The sequence below is a fragment of the Myotis myotis genome, unplaced genomic scaffold (assembly GCF_014108235.1).
Source record: "Myotis myotis isolate mMyoMyo1 unplaced genomic scaffold, mMyoMyo1.p scaffold_m19_p_5, whole genome shotgun sequence".
Classification (NCBI taxonomy): domain Eukaryota; kingdom Metazoa; phylum Chordata; class Mammalia; order Chiroptera; family Vespertilionidae; genus Myotis; species Myotis myotis.
This window is the reverse complement of record NW_023416357.1, coordinates 56696799-56716687: the sequence shown is the minus strand read 5'-3', so window position 1 is coordinate 56716687 and position 19889 is coordinate 56696799. Positions and strand designations below refer to the sequence as shown.

Genomic DNA, 19889 nt, shown 5'->3' with positions numbered 1-19889 from the left:
ATACCGATCACTACCGACAATTTTAACCATGCTTTGATAGTTAAATGACCAGAATATTCCAGAAGAAACAGCAAAATAATTTTGCATCATGATAACATGCCAGCACACACTTCAAAACCAGTTAAAGACATATTAAAAGATCTTGCCTGGGACGTATTAACCCACCTGCTGTATTCACCAGACCTTGCTCCTTCAGATTACCACTTGTTCCAATCAATGGCACACGTACTTTCTGAGCAGCACTTCAAAACATATGAAGAAGTGGAAAATTGGGTCTATGAATGGTTTGCCTAAAAACAAGAAAAGTTCTATTGGGACGATATCCACAAATTACCTGAAAGATGGGGAAATGTGTTGCTAGTGATGGACATTACTTTGAATAAAGCACTTTTGATGTTTCTCTTGAAATTATCATGTTTTCTTTGATTACAAAATCCGCTATTATTAACTGGTACACCTAGTATATAGATATCTGATAGGACCTGACACGTGGTTAGTGCTTCAATTCTTATTTGATACAGAGGCCCGGTGCACGAAATTCATGCACCGGTGGGGTCCCTAGGTCTGGCAGGTGATCAGGGCCGATCAGGGCCAGGCTGATCAGCGTCTGAAGACCCAGTGGGGTCGGGAGAGGAGGTGATGGTGGCCAGGCTAGTTGCAGAAGGAACAGATGCCAGACGCCGATGCTGCCCTTGGCACCCCCCCACCCCATGGTGTCCTGCCTCCCCCCCTCTCCTCCCCTTGGTGCTGCACCACCACTGGGATCCTGCTGACTGGGAGGGGTGGAGGGAGGGGCCAGGGGAGATTTTGATCCCCAGATTAGAACGTGCAGGAGGCAGCCAATAATGATTCTCTATTGGCAGGAGGCAACCAATCAATTATTCATGCACTTCAGGGTGAGGAACGGGCTGTAATGACTGGTAATGTCTGTGACAGTGACACCAAGTGTGTGTTGGGGCCATCGCTGGGATCATTCATCCCCAAGAGGTTTCGAGTCTGGATGGGAGGAGGAACACAGAGATCAGCAGGCCTTTCTTAGCCTAGAAGGTGATGCAGGTGGCAGGAGTCAGCTGCCCTGCTTCCCTACAAATGTAAACATGCAGTGTAACTTGCACATGGACGTCGGTCACACGGCCAAATCAATGCCCAGCCAGTGCTGGTGGCTAAGTCCTGCCACTCTCTGGCTATGCTGCAGCGCTATTGGCTGGGGAGGCCGAAGCCATGCCCCCAAGCACATGTAGTGTGTGAAGAGGTGGGCAGGAAGCCAGAAGCTGGAAGTCGGAGCGGAGGCGGCCTGGCAGCGCCATAGCCACCATGGAGCTGGATAAGGAGCAGCTGTCAGTGTGACCACAAAGCCAGAGGGGCTGCACTTCCTGCACGTCACTGGTAAGTCCCTGTGAGCCTGTGGTGTGCCAGCTGGGCCAGGTGAGGCCTGGGGAGGCCTTTCCCTCCTGGAGCCGTTCTTCCTTAGGGTGGCAGCATCAACCATTCCCCCCGCCCAATTTATTATTTTTATTGAAAAGCAAGCTCTGGGCTCGGGGTTTCTGAGATCCCTGGGCCATAGAATGCACCTCCAGGCCTCACTACGCCCCCCTCCCCTCCTCCTGCATTGAGCATCTGGGCCCCTGGTGGTCAGTGTGCATCATAGTGACTGGTCGACTGGTAATTCTGGTCATTCTGCCATTATGGTTGCTGGGCTTTTATTATACTGAAGCCTGGTGCATGAAATTCATTCACGGGGGTGGGGGGTCCCCTCAGCCCAGCCTGCACCCTCTCCAATCCGGGACCCTTTGGGGATGTCCGATGGCCTGTTTAGGCCCGATCCCGGGGATTGGGCCTAAACCAGCAGTCGGACATCTCTCTCATAATCCGGGACCACTGGCTCCTAACTGCTCACCTGCCTGCCTGCCTGATCACCCCCTACTGCCCCCCTGCCATCCTGGTCATCCCCAACTGCCCCCCCTGCCAGCCTGGTTGCCCCCAATTGCCCCCTCCCCCTGCTGGCCTGGTCACCCCCAACGGCTACCCCCCTTGCCGGCTTGGTTGCCCCTTACTGCTCCCCCCCCCCCCCCACTAGCCTGGTCACCCCACGCAGCCTGCTGTTCAGTCATTTGGTCCTCCCTCACTAACCTCTCTGCCGGCTTGGTTGCCCCAAGCAGCCTGCTGTTTGGTCGTCCATCCTGTTGTTTCGGTTGTGACGGCCCCTGGCTTTTTATATATTAGGATAGGATTATTATTTGATCTTTAAAGTCTATAGTATCTGAAAAATATAACTAATTCTGCAGTAGGCAGTTAGACAGACCTGATCAGAGCAAGGATAATGGGCCAGGGCAGAAAGTCACCAGGGCAGAAAGCCCTGGTATCTAGCAATGGGCAAAACTGGGGTGGGACCTTGCCCCCAGGGTGACCTTTCCTCCCTTGTCTATTGCTGGTTATGTGATTCAGACCCTCCCCTGGCCTTTCCTCCCCTGGCCCATAGAGGGGGACCAAACAAGAGGATAGGAGGATAGCCCTTAAGCATTAAGCCCCCAGGGCAATGAGGTTCTGACCTGCATCTAGACCTCAGTTATGTTTTAGCTCCAGGCCTAGAAAAGCAGCAAAGCCAGGCAAGCAACACCATGGCTGACACCCAGACCATCTGCATTGACTAATGACCCCTTGCCCTGGCACTGAACAATCAGTGGAGACCATGACCTTGTAAAGGCACACATGGAAAACTGATGAATCTTATATTGGGACCCTCCCCTGAGACCTTTAGGTAAATAACCTCCAGACAGAGGAAGCAGTGCAGCTCTCTCTCTATGGAGCACACTTGCGCCTTTCCCCAGGCAAGTTTTTCTTGTCTTCTCTCCTAAGCTCTAAGGGCCTTCTTTTGCCTATAACTTGTTGATTCAGCCTGTTTCTTTTACAGCTCACTTTTTCTACCTTTGCGACTTTCTAAATAAACTTTCTCTTATAGTTTTGAGTCTTGGCTCTGAATTCTTTCTGAGCCAGAACTCAAGTACCCAGGTTGCTGAACAAAGGTCTGGTCTGACTCTACCGGTCTAACACCTGGTGCTATTTTTGCTGCCAACAATTTCAGGGCATAGAAATAAAAATAAATAATAAATAGGTGTAAGTTTCAAGATTTGCATAAATTAGAGTTTAGATGCATTACTCTGTTGAGAATAGCTGAAGGAATTCTTTCTATGGTTTATTTCTGAGGAATGACTAATCTATTATCTCTGCTAAAAGGGGGAAGGTGTTGAGCATATTGGAAAATATCTACAATTTCTTTTTAAAATAAATTACATATATTTGTTCAAAATTAGGAAATACTTTTGTATGTATTATATTGCATAAATGCCTTTAGATATATATTTTAAACATAATTCCATTAAAATCAAGCTTCAACTGTGTACACCATTTTGCCAAATAGCTCTAGCTCTTTCTCATTTTAACAAAAGATAGGATTGAGATGCTTATTAGAAACTGACAGATTCAGAGAGCAGCCTTGTTCAGGAGATCTCTCAGCTTAGCAACAAAAACCTAAACACAACAAATCTTCTGAAGTGGCTCCCATCTCTTTTTAATGTTTATTAATTTGACCCACCTTTGCCCGATTCCGAACTTTGCCCAGTGGTGTTCCTTCCTTCTATCTCACTAGTCCCAGCCTTCTTCCCTCTTTCTTGTGTTGCCCACCTTTCTCCTTCCCGCAGCGAAAAGAGAAATATGGGGCTTCCCTCTAGAGACCCTCCACCCCAAACGACCATATGGGTTTAATGTATAATGCATGAGAAGCAGCGTGAGCTGCAGATGATTCAAAAGAAAAGCCTTCGAGGCTGGGCTCAGGAGGCATTCTTCAATAATAATTAGAAAATCAAATAGCATCTTACTGTTGTTCCAGGCATTTCATTGCAGTGTAATAACCCAGGCTCAAATAGTGCTGGAAAGTAATATATTGCTATAATATAACCTTCTCAACACAATTATTGTGCAAATGCACTTGCTCATTAGTAATGGGCTCGCTGCCCTCAGAATTTCCAGCTTTCTGACGGGAAATGTCACTTTCCTATGAACACTTCTCTAACTTGAGCTGTATCACTAAGGTCTCTGGCAGAGACAAAATAATGTGAGGTTTAATTTATATGCTAATTTTCACTATTTTATAGTAAAGGACTATTTTGGGAGAGGCAGGATAGGGCAAGACTTTGGCATGATTTTGTAGCTAATGACATCAATGTTTGAAAGAGACCTTTTTCTTTTCTTCTGGCACAGAAATAATATTTGAAACTAACACTTGACTTTTTCCTCCCCCACTATATACAAAATTTTTGCATCTAGTCAGGTTTAAAAACACACACACACAACTAAAATGAAGTAGAATGTAGAAATGTTTATTGGGTACTTGATATGTGTGACAGATACCAGAATGTACCACCTCATAATATGCTTTTAGGTGTATGGATTATTTTGAACTAAAGACCATTGAGAAGCAGGTAAACCTCTTAAAATCAGGGCACAAGTTTTCCTTCTGTAAAGGAAATTTCCATTTGTAAAGATGTCTCCTTCTCCCCAGCTCCAGGAAGAGGAATACCCTTATCAAGAAGGTGGGACTTAAATCTACATAACAAACTTATTAAACAACCTTTTTTTACCATGCTTCCCCTGGTCACATTCTCATAATGGGCCTCCTTCTCTCTGAAGACACAACACCCTTTTCCTTTGTTTAGTCTAAGGTGGTATATGCATCCTTTGGGTGCTCCCCTGTTGATGCACATATTAGTAAACTTTTTGTTTTTGGCCAATCTAATTTACAGGATCCTAGCTGAAAAACCCAAGATGGGTAGAAGACAATTTTTTTTCCCTTCCCTATATGTGTAAAGTACTCTTTAGAAATTTGGCAGGAAGGGAGGGAGTGAAGGAGGGAGACCTTCACTTTTTATGTCTTCAAGGACAGTTATGAAATTCTTTGGAAAACTTTGCAGGAGATGCATTTTTTATTGAAGAAATTAGTCAAGTAGTTTGTAAAGGTGGAAAAAGGTAATCCTGATGCATAACAATACAGGGGATAATTCATCTCATTTACACAGAAGCTGTAGTCAAGGTTTTTTGTGTATTTTATGTGTGGAGATATATGCTAATTACTTCATAAGGTTCCAGGGCAAAGGCATTTGATAGAATTATATGAATGTTCTATAAAGGAAAAAAGACAACATTAGAAAAATATCATTGTTTCTTTTAAACCGGAAGGAAATTTAGATGCACAGAATTGCCTAACTTAATCTCATGTAAGACTCGATAGTAGACAGCCTGGTCCTCTGATTTTGCATATGAGAGGACTGAGAACCAAGTTATCAACCACACATTATATGGGCTCCTTTGTGTGAACATTCAACCTCTACTTAAACACCTCCTGTGATAGAGAGATCAATTTTCTTGTGGCTACCACCTTTAAATTTGAATATCTTAAATTGTCGTACAAATTTCCCTTTTACAAAGTAAAAATTTCTTCCTACTTTGTCAAAATCAAATCATAAAACACTATATTATTTTGTCTGATACGTATTAGACAACTTTAGGATATAATTTTTGTACATTTTAGCATTTAACTAGCACAATGATATTTTGATGTTGCAGCACAAATCAATAGAAAAGAATAAATTGTTTATTGGTAGTGTTAGAAAAACTGGTTTTGTATAGATTGTTGTTATGTATCACATCGATCTAATTAAATATATGTAAAAAATAGGATGGAAAAGTGATGGAAAAAAATTCAAGAAAATATTTTTGTGATTTAGGAACTAAACTTCTAAACTGATCATATTTTTATCAGAATAAATTATCTGTTCAATGAAGGACATCATAGACAAAGATAATGCACAGATAACAGAATGGCAGAAGGGGGAATATTTTTGTACTATCTCACAGTGACAAAGGGTTATATCTAAACCCTTTATAAAAGGAATTTTTGCAAATTAATAAGAAGAGGACAGAAACCCCAATGAAACATGGCATACAATTTAAAAAGCAGTTTTTAAAGAGGAAACTCAAGAAGTTAACAAAGAGATGCTCAAATTCATTTGAAGTGCTGAAAATGCATGTCAAAAGAACGATGAGCTATCACTTTATACCTATTCTCCTGGTAATAATTAGAAAGCTAGGTAGTGCCAACTATTAACAGGGTGGTAGGGGTAGAATAGTTCATGTTTATTCCTAGTGGGAAATAAAATTGATGCAGCTATTCAGAAGAGTGATCTGAGCCGACTTTCTCTAAATAAATTTTCTCATACCTTATGTCTAAACGATTCCATCCCTCAATATATATAAAATCCAAGGAACATCTCACACAGATCCATTCAGGGACATATATAAGGATGTTGACTGATGCATTATTTGTGGTGGTGGGAGTAGAGCCAACCTGGATGTCCCTCACTGGGAGAACAGATAATAGACTATGGTGAGTGTACACACTGGAATACTATGTACTGGTTAGAAATAATGCATTTTGTTCATGTGGCAAATATAGATGAATCTTAAAAACAGTGCCTAGTGAAATAAATAAGAATCTAAATAACATACAAAATTATTTATCTAAATAAATATATATAATTAAATTCATTATTTGAATTCATTCAAAAAAATTTTTAAATCACATTTTTATAACAAGATGTGCAAACAAAAAATGCATTGAACAGAATGGAATGGCTGCCTGGAGACAGAATAGTGAATGTGAGGCAGGTAAGGAAATAAAAGGAACTAAATAAATAAAACAAAAGAGGCCTTTTTTATAGCCCAATGTTAATAACATGTCATGAACTATGGAGCCTGATTAATTCAATTCTCTGCACCTAAGGGTCAAGGGAAAAAGATATCTCATAACAATGACCTTGGAAGAGCCTAAAGGGCCTTTTGAATCATGCAAGAAATCGTAAATGTGTTTAGTATCAGTGACATTTTATTATACTCTAACATATGACAGAATACTGCATGTGACTATAGAGAACTTATCTTAAATTATTTGAAAATGTTTGAGCTAATCAAATATTCTGGTGAACTGTGACTTTTTTGTAAATAGGTAGGTTTAGAAAGAAAAAAGCTACAAAGCTTGCTAATGATATGTTGATCATTTATTCTTGCCGCCTCGCTGCAATTTTCACTGTTTTCCACCTTTAACCTTATGTGGGAACTCTCTGCTTTTCATTATGTTGTAGGCAATAGGCCAAAAGCTAGTGCTTTTTGTCTTTCTTGTATCGTGTGATTATGTTGTTGTTGGTGGTGGTTTTTTAAAATATATAATAGAGGGTTTTTTCCTAAATGACTTTCTACCAGGAGCAGAAGTAAACGCCTGTAGTTAATGGGCAGAATGAGGTAGAATGGGCTTAATGGGTAAGGCACCTATGGGACTTGCACAGGGCCCCATGCTCAGAAGGGACTTGAGCTTATTTATTGCTCTGCAACAGCTATCTTGAAATTCTTAATCATTTTTGGAATAACGGGTTTTATATTATGCAGTGGGCTCTCAAATTATGTAGCCAGTCCTGCATAAATAGGTGCAGAAATCATTTTATTTGAAAGTAACTTATGGAACATCTTTGATGTAGTAGGCACTATGCCAGGGGCTGGCAATTCAGAGGTAAATAGGAATTGCTCCTCTCTTTAAGAGCTCATCATAACAAAGAAGAGACACATACGAACAACTAACTTCCACAGCAATACATATGCAACATTGTCAGAGCCTGCTTCATGGGAACATATTTGTGTTTGCTTGGGAGGCGTGGGGATTGTAAATGAACAAAGAGATTGGAAGTATTTATTCCATGCTGATGCATGGAATCAAACGGCTGTCAGAATTAAAACACAATGGAAGTAAGTCACTCCTATTCGAAATGCCAGGCAGTTTCATTTGGAAATAACACTTAATATTATTTCCGGCAGAATCTCTGTCAAACTACTTAGCTTTTTTTAACTAGGCACTAATTTCATAACAAAAACTAGGTCCAATTTCACTGTCTTCATAGTGCTTTGCTGATCATGTCCTCAGTTCATTTCATTTTCAATTTTTCATCAGTTAACCTCATAGGCTTTTCTTTGTTTGCAAAGTCGGATTTCTAAAGCTTTGATCCTCAAGAGCTGAAATACTTTTTTTTTTTTTTAGTTTTAGTAATTTTGCAACATTTTAATTTTTCAGTTCTACCATTAACTCTCACTAATTTGTGCAGCAGCTTCAAAATCCCACAGCTTTTCTCTAATTCTTCTCCTGGGACTAAATTCTACTGGAGTTTGATAACTTCTCCAAGATGTAATGCATTTCATCTACAGTCCAGCTGGATGTAGCAATCATTTCAAACCATTGAAAGAACAAATTTGCTTTGAGAAGCAATGAAATGAATCAAAGAAAGCTCAGAATCTGTTCTTAGGTTCTATCTCATTGGGTTATTTTGGTACAAAACTGTTGACATATTTCTACTTCATTTCTCTAAATTTTTGCTATATATCTAATTGGTGCCATGATGTGAAATTAGCTAATTTTTTTTTTAATTTTTGAAAACAATTATTGAGGTTTATTTTATCAACAATAAATATTTTCAGTGATCTATATTTGTTGCTGAAGGTGCAATTTCCCTCTTGCATAATTTTTTTAAACTTTGTTTAGCATTTCTAATAGGTCTAGTAAAGAAAAGTTTCTTAGTTTTCTTGATCTAAGAATGTTTTTACCGTCATTCTTGAAGGATATTTTCACTTGATGTAGAATTTTGAGTTGCCGTTTTTTTCTTTCAGGACATTAAACATGTTGTTTCCTGTCTTCCAGCCTTCAGGCTTTCTGATGAAAGCTTGCAGTAATTCAAGTCTTTGTTTCGTGTATGTTTCTTTTTTTTAAAATTTTAAATATATTTTTATTGATTTCAGAGAGGAAGGGAGAAGGATAGAGAGATAGAAACATCAATGATGAGAGAGAATCATTGATTGGCTGCCTCCTGCACTCCACCTACTGACTATATATTATCCCCACCCTACAACCCCCTTCCCACACCCTTCCCTCTGGCAATCACTACACTGTTGTCTGTGTCCATTCAGTTTCAGTTTTATATCCCACATGAGAGATATCATATGGTTCTTAGCTTTTCCTGACTTATTTCACTTAGCATAATATTATCAAGGTCCATCCATGTTGTTGCAATGGCAGTATTTCATATTGCAACCAAAGAAGACAATACCTAAGAATAAACTTAACAAAGGATGTGAAAGACCTACATACTGAAAGCTACAAAGCATTATTAAAATAGATTGAGAAAAACATAAAATGGAAAGATATTCCATGTTCATGAATTAGAAGAATCAAAATAGTTAAAATTACTCAAAGCAATATATAGATTTAATGTAATTTTCATCAAAATCCCAATGTCATTTTTCAAAGAAATAGAACAAAAAGTCTTCAGATTTGTATGGAACCACAAAAGACCCTGAATAACCAAAGTGATCCTGAGAAAAAGAACGAAGCCAGAAGTATCACACTCCCTGACTTCCAATTATACCACAGAGCTATGATAATCAAAACAGCATGGTATTGGCAGACAAACAGACACACAGATCACTGGATTAGAATTGAGAGCCCAGAAATAAAACCACATGTACATAGGCAGATAATCTTCAACAAAAGTGCCAAGAACACATAATAGAGAAAAGAAAGCCCGTGTTATTGTTTTTTCCTCTCTTCAGCTTTCAAAAAATTCCCCCTTTATCTTTAGTTTGTGGACATAAGAATAATTAAAAGAAATATTTTCTAATAAGCAGGAAAAAACATAAAAATAAAGAGCCTCAGGATTCTGTGAGGCAATTTTAAAAAAAAGTCACAGAAGGTGAAGAAAGAGGTAAAGTAAAAGAAAATTTTAAAAAAATGTCTAAAATTTTACCAAATTAGGTAAGGTTATAAATTTATAAATTCAAGAAGTTCAAATCCCCAGACAGCGTTATTTCTTCTGTCATCTTTACTTTGCTATAAGTTTCTTTCAGTGAATTTTAAAATTTTACCTATTGTATTTTTTCAATTCTAAAATTTCCATCTGCTCTTTTATGTTTCTCATATTTCTATTTATCATGCCTTATTTCATATGTGATTATATTTCCCTTTATCTCACTGTGTGTAATTAGAATAGTCACATTAAGTCTTCGTGTGTGTGTGTGTGTGTGTGTGTGTGTGTGTGTGTGTGTGTGTGTCTGTGGTAATTACAACACAACACTGGGTTATCTCAAGATTGGGCCCTTTGAGACTTGGTCACATTTTTCTGGTTCTTCATATGTTGAGTAATTTGGGATTGTATATCTTAGGCATTGTGAATATTACACTGGTTAGGCTCTGCAATCTGTTATATATTCTAAAGAGTGTTTATATTTATTGGTGAGTATATATGCCTGTCCAGAAATAGCCCAAGATCGGGGGAAAAAAAGCACTAGGAAGTATTAGAGGGAGTAGTGCCTATTGCCCATGCAGGGCTTAAAATAGTGCTTTTTCTTATCAGTCAGAATGGAAAAACTTATAATTCATGGGACAATTATTAGAATACTCAAAAGGTCTTGCCTCACTCAGTAATAAGAAATGATTAGCTCTAGACTGCCCATCCACTCATTTCATCGATTAAATTTTAAAAATAGAACTGTTTCCATGTTAATTTCCTGTGCCCTAAGAAGACTCAGAATATTTGTAGGAATACAAAATAATCCAATTCAATAAGGAAAAATTACAATGTATGACATACATTGAAATATTACCAGGCATTCAAAGAAGCTAAAAGTATGACCCAAAATGAGGGGGGGGGGGACAGTCAAAATCATTCCAGAATTGACACAATTGTTAGAATTAGCAGGCAAGTACATTAAAATAGTATTTACCATTGTAGTCCATTTTCAAAAATGTAAGTAGAAGCATGGAATATATAAAAAGGACTGAAATCTAGCTTCTAGAAATGAGAACTAGAATGCCTGATATGAAAAATATAGGAACAGCAGATGAAACTGCAGAAGAAATGATTAGAGAGTTTGAAGACACAGCGATAGAAACTATCCAAAATGAAACAGAGAAAAGCACAGATTTATGGAGCACCCTCTATATTTCTCTGTCCTCTCAGATACCGTGTCCCACAAACTCTAGCCTTCTTGGTCTCCCTGGGTTCTCAGTCCCACGTGCTCAGCTCAGAGAGTCCTCTAGGTACCACCTTAGTTACTCTTCTCTGTGCCAAGGCCTGGAAACTCTTTCTCAAAGCAGAATCCAGGATAATCATAGTGATTATCGTATTTGTTTCCCATACCTCTTCCCCTGCCCGATGTCCAGTGTTTTGAAAACCATTTGTTAATGAAATTTGTCCAGTTTTCTTATTGTTTTAGGTGACAGGGTAAATCTAGTCCCCTGTTATCACATGTTGACCAGAATTGGAAATAAATTCTATGGCATTAACTTCCTACTCCCCGCCTCCCCCCTGCCCCCATTGGAAATATCTGTAATTGTAATTGTCAAGTATAGTATATCAAGTTTAGTACCACAATAGTAACAATGACCCCTTTATCACATGAACAGCCTCAGATAACAGAATTTTGGCTAGGTAAAACCAGGGTAGGCAAGAAGAACAAGGCCCCTTTCTCTTTAAATAAAAACTGAATGTCATCTTGGAACATTGTTTTGTAAAGAATCACTTAAGTAGCCCCTTTGCATCTCAGCCACGTAAAGGCAAATGTACTAGAAACCTGTTGACTCAACTTCCTGGTTCAACTGCTGTCTTTCCTAAACAACTAACTGTTGGATTGTTCATGTAAACCAAAGAGGTAGAAGTTAGGGGTTCCCGGGGACATTTCTGTGGCCTCTGTAGGAATCGACACTATCAAACACATCCTTGCAGCACTGAGTAAGGTCACAGATGTTAGGCATGTGGGTCCAGTATTGGAAAGTAAAATTATGTGACAGTGACAGAAGAAATGACAAAAATTAGGGCCTACCAGTGACTGGATTTTAATCTCTGGTTTATGCTTTCCAAAATTTATAAAAATTGGATTTTCATTCTCTTAAATGAGGGCTAATTTATTTTCTATTATTTTGAAGAAGGTCTTAATTTATATTTAAAAATGAAAGAATGCTGATGAGTACTCTAGTGAAATATGTAATTCTGTGCATGTATTCTAATATATATCGCTTTGTAGATTCACTAAGAAAAAAAGAACTCTTAGCTTAAAAGAAATGGTGATTATATTCTTGAGAAAAATTTGGTCTATTTTATTGGAATAATTTTCTCAAGGTTGTGTTAATTGGATGAGTCCAGGTTTCAAGAACAGAAATACCCTTATGCTCTTCAAAGGTATAGGATGTATTTTAAGGATATATGGGGAAGTAAAGAAGTAAGAGGAGGTACGCCAAAGATCATATCTAACAAAAGAGTAGCACTCACTTCTTGGATAAGTTGATCCATACTCTATTGCTCTCCTGACAACTTTCTTGTAATGTCTCTAATTTGGGCACCATTGTTATTATCCAGTACTGGGTATGTTATTGCTTAGAATTTTCTTGCCCACAGATAGCACCATAGTCACCAATTGTGGTTTACTTAGTTGAAATCATAGGTCAGAATGTTGATTTCAAGTTACAAAGCATGGTTGCTTAAAGAGAAGAAAATAAATGAGACTGATTTTTTAGAAGCAAATTGAAGCCGCGTAGACATTCAATTTTTTTAAAATACAAGGGTAGACTTATTTACCTTCATTGCTGATTTAGTAAGAGAAGAGAAACTAATAAAACTTTAGAAGCTCATGGATATTTGGGGTTTAATATTTTATAAGTCATCTTCATCTGTGAGACCATCTTTCCGTCCTTGTAATTCTTACTATGCAGTTTATTAGTCATATGATCTCAGTCAAATTATTTTACCTCCTCACTTATAAAATAGGTCTAATGCTATCTGTCTAAGGGTTTTTTTTTGTGAGGATTAAATGAGTTAACAGTATGTTGTAATATTTGCTCTTATTGTTATTATTATTATCATCAGGTGAGTTTCGGAAATGTATGTCAAGCTTATTTACAATTATCCCAGAATTAGTGGGGTTTCCTAAGTGTGTAAAGTTTATAAAAATAAATCTCTATATTTAATATGTATGTGTATATTTCATACATATTTTAGTATTTATATCCATATCCATTTTTTCTGTATCTTCTTCCCAGAATTAATTTTAAAGAAGGAAGAGACTGTGCTTTCTTAATATATTCCTAGTGTATAGCACAGTGTTTGAAATACAATGGTGTTTGATGCATAGTTATCGAGCTGAAGTGAATTTGATTGAAAAGGAGAAGAAAGAATGTTTTGAGTCATATTTTTCCTGCTGTAGAGGCAGCTACCTTACGGTGCATTGAATACGACCTTGGAAACCGCAGTTCTGTTTTTGAGATTTTTCTTACCTGCTCTACGTCCCCCAACCATCATTCCATCTCCCTGAGCTTCAGCTTCCTCATTGTTACAGTGGGGAACTATTACCCTACAGATTCATATCACAGTAGGTATTAAAATGAAACTAAATGTATACAGAGCTACCCACACGTTAGTTGTGATTATTGTTATTTTGTTGCCAACTATTGCCCTTTCGGTTGAATTCCAATTTTCTGGAAGATGTAAGCTTTTAAATGGTGTTTCTCAAATTTCCAGGGCCTAGTAATTCCTCAGTCAGAGTACTTTCTTTTTCTTTTTTAAAAAATATAGTTTTATTGATTTCAGAGAGGAAGGAAGTGGGAGAGAGAGAAAGAGGGAAAGGGAGAGAGAGAGAGAGAGAGAGAGAGAGAGAGAGAGAGAGAGAGAGAGAGAGAGAGAGAGAGATCAATGATGAGAGAGATCACTGATCTGCTGCCTCCTGCACCTCCCACAGTGGGGATGGAGTCCACAACCCGGGCATGTGCCCTGACCGGGAATCAAACCGTGACCTCCTGGTTCATAAGTCGACATTCAATCACTGAGCCATGCTTGCCAGGCAAGAGTACTTTCTTACGTTCTGTTCTCTGCCTGATCTATGGCCTATCCCTTCTTGGATTTAACCCTTCAAACATGACTTAATGCAGCTGAGATCAGCCATGTTTAGATCTTACATCTTTCCTCCTCCCCTTTTACCACCTAATTTTATATCTTTCTTTTTGAAAACAACACGGACCCAAAGAGATATGAACAATCATGCTGTGGTCATTAGTTTATGTGGATCCTGCCTTACCTCTTACACAGTCACTCTTTGTCTAGCCTGGGGCAGACAAGCCTCATCTCATTTCAACCTGGGCACAGGATGTGGAATGGAAGATGCATCCTGATGGACATCTGGTCTATGACAAGGAGAACCAATAAACTATATCTAGCCAGTTGCGAATGTCATACAAAACAACAGGACCTTTTTATGGCAATGCTCTTTCGGTCACTCTCTAATGTGGTTTTTATTGCATATTATTTTTCTCAGTTGTAATTCAGTTGAGCCTTTCCTACCATGAAAAGATCACCCCTTCACATACATTGTAAGTATTATACTGCGGTACGAGAGGAAAACTTGGGAATGCTACACTTCTGCATTGAACCTTTGAACAAAGAAAACAAAAGAAACGATTTTACTGTTATATATTGTAAATCACTTCTGTTTCAGAACACAGTACTTTTTTTTTGGCCATTCATTTTGGAAACTAATTCAGTTAATTGTTGCTACTCTGAAATTACCTGATACATTTTCTGTCCCTTGATTTAAAAATATTGTCATCTTGCCTGCAGACCGGTCTGGAAGTTTTGCAAGGCAAACAGAAGAGTTGGATAAAAATGGCCACTTAAGCCGCAGTCATAATGGGTTTCTAACGGCAGTAGTTTTTGACTCTGACAGAATGCCTATTTTATCTTGAGTAACTTGAGAGACTGCTTGCAACTTCTAGACCTAAGTGCACATTAAATTTATGGCTACCGCAAGGTTCATCCTGAAGGGCCAATAACTTCCTTAGAAGCTGAAGGGAAATGATTTTCTGCCTTTTTTTTTGTTTTAGAAAATAATTTAATTTAGAGCTCTCCAGTAAGGCTCACACTAATTAGGGTAGAGGAATGAAATCTTATCCTAGATATAAGACAAGTGAGAGAATTAATAAAATCTCCTAATTTTTAGAAATGAAATTAATAATTTATTTGGCACCGTGTAAACATAGCAATAAATTGTACATTTCTATATATCAGGGTCAGCATTAAGCAGAATTTTGCATTAACTTTTTAATAAATGAAAAATTTTTTAAAAAGATAGCAAGTTTTATATGGCTTTATATGCTGTATGTTAAGCCAGTAAATCTGCTATGAGGTTACATAAAATTTTAGCAGGTTTTCTCCAGATGCCATCAACACTGAACTTAAGGCTATAATATTTATTCTGTGAGCTTGAATATTGAAATTGAATTTTTAAATTGGAATATAGCCTACAAGGAAATGATGAATAACTTTTACTAATTCTTTTCAAGTGACAACTTAGAGAAAATATTTTAAACAATTATTCACAAATATTCTCAGGATCTTCATATTTCACGGTTTTATAAACACCCCAGAAGTATGACTCTTTCCCTTGATAAGGAGGTCATAGACAAAATGTCCTGTTTTTTTTTTCATATGGTTTGTGAGAAATCATAATATACATATTTTTTGCACCAGAGCAACTGTCTTGATAATTTTAATATAGACCCAAATAAACTCAGGGTTCCTATGGACTGACCTGTCACAAAGAGATCTAACTAGATCTTTCAGTGAAGAATTTAAGTGCTATTTGGAAGAGGACGTTTAATTTTGATTGCCTCTGGATTCAATCTAAACTACCTGATCAGTCTATAACCTTTTGCCTTTCACTTGCTGTCACTATTATCAAAAATCTAACTCAGGTCCCTCCATGCTGCTTCAAAGGGTACGAGAACTTGGAGAGTATTATGCTAAGTGAAATAAGCCAGTCAGAGAAAGATAAGTATCACATGCTCTTACTCATATGGGGAATCTAATGAAATAAACTAACAAACAAATAGATCCAGAAACATGGGAGTGTGGAACAGACTGATGAATCTCAGAGGGAAGGTGGGGTGGGGGGAGTGCAGGAAGAAAATAACAAAATAATTTATATGTATACTAGAGGTCGGGTGCACAAATTCGTGCACCAGTGGGGTCCCTTGGCCTGGCCTGTGGGATTGGGCTGAAACTGGCTCTCCAACATGCCCTGAGGGGTCCCAGATTGCACAGACTAGGCTGAGGGACCCCACAGGTGCACGATTGGAGCAGGGAGGGACACGGGAGGTTGGCTAGCAGGGGAGGGACTGCGGGAGAGCTCCAGGGCGTATCCAGCCCATCTCGCTCAGTCCTGATCGGCCAGACCCCAGCAGCAAGCTAACCTACCAGTCAGAGTGTCTGCCCCTGGTGGTCAGTGCATGTCATAGTGAGTGGTTGAGCAGCCTTAGCATATCATTAGCATTATTGCTCTTTGGTTGAATGGATGACCGGATGACTAGACACTTAGCATATTAGGCTTTTATTATATAGGATATGCATAACCTATGGACATAGACACTAATACACAAAGACCTGGGACAGAGCAAGTGTGGGTGGAGGCAGTTAATTGGGGGGAAGGGAGGGGAAAGGGAATATAAAATTTTAAAGACTGGCTTGATATAAAGCATTTAGTAATTTTTAATGTTTTTTTTTAAAGACAGTCTTAGAAATTCTGGAAAATTGTAGAATTCGGATTCAGATATGTGGGGTTTATAGGTCAGCTTATAATGATTTATTCTTTCAATGATCCATTCTGAGATCAGCGCTGGTATAGGCCAGATTCTACAGTTGAAACTGAAGTAAATCAACATCTAGTGACTGAGGGATTGCCAATTACCTTTCAGCCATGCACTCTTGGGTAATTGCAAAGTAAGTATATCACCTGGTACCCCCATATGCTCAGGGTCCCCAAGCTCAGAGCTAATGCTGATCTTTGTAATGAAGGTTGGGCTTTTTACCAATTAATTGTCTAGCAATCCTTTTAGGACATTAAAGACATGAACATAATTTGAGACCTTCATATCTGAGGGACACAGTTATTTTATAGAGAGACCATGGCACTCATATTAAACATGACTCTAGGAACATCGGGAAGATGTATGTGGTAGCCTTTGCTAAATATAAAGTAGTATAAGGATGTAAAAATCTATTGTTATAATTTGTCAGTGCTATGGTTAATATTTAATTTTAATCACTTATGAAAGCATGAAAGCCACCTGGCTGGTCTGGAACTCATAAGCTATTATCTACCTGGATTTGTTCCAGAGTAGAGTCCTGTTCAAGACCAGGCCTGCCAGGCAGGAAGAGGGGGGACAGAGCTGCCCTGGCTGAAGAATAGCAGCAAATTCTCTCCCCAGCCTTGCCTGTGCATGGCAGCCACACATGGCCACTCGGATGCATGTGCTATATATATTTATTTATTGGTTGATTGATTGGTAAGTTAAATAATCCCTTTTTAAAAATAAGTTTTTAATTTTTTTACACTTTCCGGTTCTCTGCCAAGATTCTCCATTCTGTCATCTTTTCCTACAAATCTTTTAACATATTTGTAACAGATGTTTTAAAGTTTTTGCCTGCTAATGCAAGCAGCTGGGCCAGTGGTGAAGTTCCTTTTCGCTTGATTATTGGTCAGATTTTCTTGCTTCTTTACATGTCTAGTATTATTTAACTATTGGATATTATGATTGATATGTTGTAGCAACTCCAGATTTTGTTATCTGGACTTATGTTTTGCTGGGCAGTTAAATTATTGAGTGATCATCTCGACCTGTGGATGACAGGTTTTCTGCTGTGTTAGTGTGGGCTTCTTTTAGTTTTGTCCTTAGTTCTGGGGCAATGTCCTTAGTGAGGATTCATTACCAAGGTGTAGCCTTTTGGGATTTTAATGGAAAGGCTGAGACTGTTACCTAGCTCCTCCTACTTGACAGGACTTAAAACCAAATTATGAGGCCTGAACTGGGTGGCTGACGAAATACTGCCTTTGAGCTGTTGCTTTCTTTTAGGTTCTGAGCCTTATCTTATATATAAGCAGCTCAACTGTCAGTCAATAATTTGAGTAAACATTTTTATACAGATTTTATTCTCTCTTTTGGTGGCTTCCTCCTTTCTGGGATTTTCCCGACAGCCCAACCTAATTCTCCTCAGCTGACTAGTGCTGCTGCCTTGGGTCTACACGCCAGTCCGCTGGCCTGTCTTCATCCTTCTTCTAGTGCTGCTGTGAGATGATACAGCGCCTACGTGACGAGATAAAGTGATGTGAATGGCATAGGCGTTGTAACGCTAGGCCACTAAAGGGTTACTTGAACACAAGCACTGAGCTATCACGACAGTCAACCCGGTAACCAAGACAGCTACTAAGTGACTGAGAGATGGGTAGCATATATGATGCGGACACTCTGGTCAAAGGAATGATTCATGTTCTGGGTGGGACTGAAAAGAATGGTGCAAGACTCCATCCAGCTACTCAGAATGACATGTAATTTAAAACGTATGGATTGTTTATTTCTGAAATTTTCTATTTAATATTTTTGGACCACTGTTGACTGTGGGTAACTGAAACCTCAGAAAGAAAAACCGCGGGTAAAGGGGACTATTATACACTGTAAAGTGTCTCAACAGCTTTTGATCCAATTGTTCAGGCAACTATTAACAATCATTGCATAGGAGTTACATAATTTACTCTTGCCTAATTTATTCTTTATTTATGTATTGAACATAGGTATATTTCAAACACTGTTCAAAGCATGGGAGTACAAACAAGAAAACAGTTCTTACCTATCAGAAACTTATGGCTCTCTATTGGCCATGCTATGGCCATGTCCTCATATGTAGCTAAATTCCCTTTGTAGCCACAGAATTTTGGAACATAAAAATAATCAATAATATTTTGGGCATTAAGGATGAGGAATTAGGTTGCAGCTACATGAAGATGTCATTACTTAGTGTAGATGAACTGGGCTCAAGTCCTGACTAAATCATCCTCATGTTGTGGGAGTAGAATTTCAGGCAACAGTTTTGCTTGAATTATTTTGCAACAAAATGATGCAAAGTACAAAACCTACTTGGTCCATCGCATTCCACTTCCCACCACAACAAATCTGCTCTCAATTTGGCATGAGTTTGGTTTATAGAGAAGTTTTTCTTTTCATTGTTTTTACATAAATTAAATGTTTATTAGACATGTTTTCTTCACTATTTTAAAACACTTTCAAAATTTACTGAATGCAATTTATGCATTGTAAATATGAATATTAGGCTATGACATGATAATAAGAAGTTTACAAAATTATGTTTTTGAAGTTCATCTTGTTTTTCTAGATTTAGTACTTACATTTAACATTGAATCAAAGGAAACAAAGAATGAGAAGAATGCTAGGAAGTCATAATGTATGTACCTCTTCTAGGGACTGGCATGTGTTCAGTTCAGAAATGGAGAGAGCATCTATTACTTACCTGGAATGTCCTGGGCACATTGATGAATAAGACAGACAAAGTTTCTGTCTCTTCATGGAACTTACATTCCAGTGCCACAGTCTCAGTCATGTTTATTACAAATTGAACATAAACAGGTGAATATTCTTCTCCCCACTAATGTTCCAGATGTCATCTGGCATTATGATAGCCTCATGATACATGGTTTTTATAATACACTTTATAATAACGAAGCATTTTATTACATACAACATGGCTAATCCTCAGAGCAATGTAAGATGGCTATTCTTATTTTCCCTAGGATAGATATTCCTGGAATTAAGATGGGATTGCATCCAGATAACCCCTCATGATTTAAAAATATTGTAAGTTGAAAATGCATTTTAATATACCTAACCTACCAAACATCATAACATAGTC

The 19889-nt window shown here is 38.3% G+C and overlaps 1 long non-coding RNA gene across 1 annotated transcript in view; it reads left to right on the top strand.

The window, feature by feature from the left end:
* Window positions 1–1298: 1298 nt before the first annotated feature.
* The window catches only part of LOC118655677, a 39819-nt gene continuing 21228 nt past the window's right edge, over window positions 1299–19889 (top strand). The window contains exon 1 of the long non-coding RNA XR_004967345.1: window positions 1299–1386. This is a non-coding gene — a long non-coding RNA (uncharacterized LOC118655677). The remainder of the gene's footprint in view (window positions 1387–19889) is intronic.